The following is a 3,538-nucleotide window of genomic DNA, read 5'->3' on the forward strand; positions in this document are numbered from 1 at the left end:
TCAGTAAACATTTCTATGGTGATAATAAAATTAATAGCTATTTTTAAATATTCTATTATTTATATTAAATACACATCTCGATGGAACATAGATGTCGTTGATCTAAATTCTTCGAAGTAGAGGTCGCTACAATTTCTATGATCGACAGGCCATCTGTTATATTTAAACATACTAAACTATTTAAACTAACTAAAATTATAATATTACAGATTAATTATAATAACCGAGAACCGATACTACAGAAATAATGAAATATTCGATTGAATCTCTGAGTAGGTACGTATATTTCGGTTGTTTTCACGAGGCAAGGCCACTTCGAAATAATAGACTCGTTATGATAGACAAGAATTTGCCAATACTTGGCATATTTTCAACCAGGTAGCCAGGGAAAGATGAAAATAACGTGAGAAGAAAACGAAACTGGAGCGCCTCGCGTCCGCGTTTCACGAAATAACCTCTCTTTACCTCAGAAGCGAATATCCCTCTTTAAGAATCCGGTTGGGTCGCGGCGATGGTAGTCTTTCCTGGTCTTTACTATGTAAAACAGCCTCTATTCCCTTTTGTCCATCGTCCCGGGTCAGAGTTGATCGTTAAAGTTCTGACCGAGGTGCTGACAGCATCCCCGAGCTGCGAACGGACAGGAGTTTACCATTTTCCGGGCCCGTTCGATATTTATGCAGTATCTAAAAAGCTGTACACTCGGTTCCTCGGATTCTTTTGAGACTTTCACGCAGCAGCCACCCGTCTTCGAATCTTTTTCCCTTCGAATTCGCCTCGTTCGTGACATTTTCAACTCGCGTTTCCTCTCTGCCCGCGGATGAGAAGAAAGGAAATGGATAATAATCGGAATATTTTAATTATTAATCGAAGTCTCAAAAGTGTCATGGTTTTGTCTTTTTGAAGTCGTCGAATCTTTTCATCTCCGAATTCGTCTCGTGACGTTTTTCTTTCTTGTGGGTGAGCAAGGAAATGGATAATAATCGGAATATTTAAATTGTTAATTGAAATGTCAAAGGTTTTGTATTAAAGTCCAATCAAGTTTTGATCCTGGAGAGCATAATTGTATCATTGACGATGAAAAATTGTCGATAATTTGAACTGATTTTGTAAAAAAGGATTACATTAAAATTCCAGTGGGAACTTTGTATATAAATAAGCTTCTGTTTATATCTTTTCTTTTACTAAAATTCATTCGAGTCTTAAACTATTATAAATATATAAAATTTCTATGAAAAATTCTAAGTTGGTCATTTTGACCATTCTGGTGTTAAAATAAGACCAAGTAGATCGTCGATATGATTTTTTTTCTTTACAAGCTCATCTCAGCTTAAATTATCGACAATCTTTCACTCTCATTGTATCCAAACGCATTCCAGAAGATTTTTAACAACAAGATAAAGTAATAGCTTTCCCTGTGCTAAATTTCGCATGCACAAGAAACTTTGTTCGAACAGTTAGCTTCGATAATTTCAACGGAAGCAAGTAAATACCGCGCATGAACTACGTAGCACAAAATGCACCGAACAGCTAATGGGGATGATAGAGTTTGGGTAATGGATATTCCAATAAACGAGATTCTACTCTACAACATGCTTTATGACCAAAGACACGAACCTCTAACACATCGAGCCATTTTTCCCATTCTTCGAGAGAGTTCCACTATCCGCAAGAGAAATGATAATTAATAATTAATTCGCCGAACAGTGTAGAATAAATCTAAATCAAACAACTGATGCTTTTTTCCGCTAGACGGACTGGAATAAGGTCGCGAAACATCCTGTTTGAGGATTCAATTCTACCTCGGTTGGCACGGCCGTGACGACCGACCTGTTAACTTGTACGGCAAAACGCTTGTATGTATACGCGTGCAACGCGATTTATTATCTCAGTAGCTCGGTAGGGTCGTAGAACGTCGGAAATATTTGGCAGAGACGCGAAGGGAATTCAGTCACGTTCAGGACAGGTTCGTTTCCCAACGTTTTCCCGGCTTGGCCTTTACAAATGGTCGCTATAAACGGCGTACAAGCGTTCGCGAGCGTTGCAACGCCATAGTTAGCGGCTGGCTAGGGAGAGGCTGTACACCATTAGCTTCCAGGTGTTCGATGTCCCAGCCATACCCATCATTCTCCCATTCCAGGCGATCGTGCCCCGGATCATCCCCCGAATGGCAGTGTAAGTTTCACTATCGTGTCGATGATATAAACGGGAGTGCCAACGATCAAGGGTGGATAAGAGGGTAAACGGGAGAGAGAGAGAGAGAGAGAGAGAGAGAGAGAGAGAGAGAGAGAGAGAGAGAGAAAGAGAGAACAAGCGAGGTGGATGGAGTCGAACAAGTGAGAGAATCTTTATTCATTTTGTTGAATCAAAAGGGCGTATCTGCAATTTCCGTTGTTGCCAAGTGGCAGAAAAGTAATAATTTGTAAAAAAAAAGTCTCAACTGCGTTAAAATTGAATGTGCAACAGTTTATATATAAATTATTATGATAAATTATTCTGTATTATATATAAATTAATATGTAAAATATATATATATAAATTTATAAGATAAGATATATAAATTTACATATATATATATATAAATATATAATAAATTTATATATATATATTTTACATATTAATTTATATATAATACATAATAATTATAATATAAATTTATATACATATATATATATATTTTTATAAGATAATATATATAGGTTGGTCAAAAGTTTATAATAAAATTTTCTAAATATGTATATTATTATATATTATAGTTAATATTAATATATATATTTATAGAGTAGAATATATATATTGAACGATTTTCGCCTAGATTAAATGCTCTTCCTCTAAGTTAACCTAATTGATGGTAACGTAATTAATAGTGCGGTATTCAACATGCTTGAACTATCTTGTGGAACAATGTACAGTTAGATACGAATCGATGCCCCGACGATGTTGATTCGAATCCTTGTACGTCTTCTCGTGATCTATCGGAGGGATTAAGAACGCTTCGTCATTTAGTATGAAATTCACTGATTAAACAAAATCCTTTTATCACGAATACCAATATCACGTGCAAATTTATTCGTCGATGTTTTTAAAATTATACTACACGATTTCAGAATTAGAAACCACAAAGCAAAGTATTAACTAAAATTGTAGGAGATGAGAATGATTTACTAAAAGTTCTAACAGTAAGAAACTCGTAATTATTTCTTTACTTCTACGCTAATCGAATATTTAAAAACATTTTAAACATGATGTAATTGAAAACCACAAAACTAAAAAAGAGGTTCTCCATTATATTAACTAAAATTGTGTCGTAAGTGATTAATAGACTAAGAATTCAGAGAACATTTATTAAAAGATCTAACAACAATAAACGGTTTAACAATTATTTTTTTACCTCCTGATATTTAAACAACATTGATATTTAAACAACATTTTACACGATTAAATTAATTGGTTAAAAAGAAAATACAAAGCGGAGAAAAAGATTCTCTACTGCACTAACTAAAATTGCGTCCTAAGTAAGAATTCAGGGAACATTTATTAA

General features: G+C 34.5%; 2 protein-coding genes across 3 annotated transcripts in view; one reads left to right on the plus strand and one right to left on the minus strand.

Annotated features, from left to right (window-relative positions):
* The window catches only part of LOC122531604, a 326,339-nt gene that overhangs the window by 106,682 nt on the left and 216,119 nt on the right, over positions 1-3,538 (plus strand). The window lies entirely within an intron of this gene.
* The window catches only part of LOC122531628, a 5,273-nt gene continuing 4,493 nt past the window's right edge, over positions 2,759-3,538 (minus strand). Inside the window, exons 4-5 of one of the 2 annotated variants that reach the window (XR_006307345.1) lie at positions 3,497-3,538; positions 2,759-2,969 (exon numbers count right to left, since the gene is read on the minus strand). The gene's annotated coding sequence lies outside the window, so the exon portion shown is untranslated. Of the gene's footprint in view, positions 2,970-3,359; positions 3,389-3,496 lie in introns of those variants that run through there. The other variant, XR_006307341.1, reaches the window with a different exon arrangement.

The sequence above is a fragment of the Frieseomelitta varia genome, unplaced genomic scaffold (assembly GCF_011392965.1).
Source record: "Frieseomelitta varia isolate USP_RPSP 00005682 unplaced genomic scaffold, Fvar_1.2 scaffold_137, whole genome shotgun sequence".
NCBI lineage: Eukaryota > Metazoa > Arthropoda > Insecta > Hymenoptera > Apidae > Frieseomelitta > Frieseomelitta varia.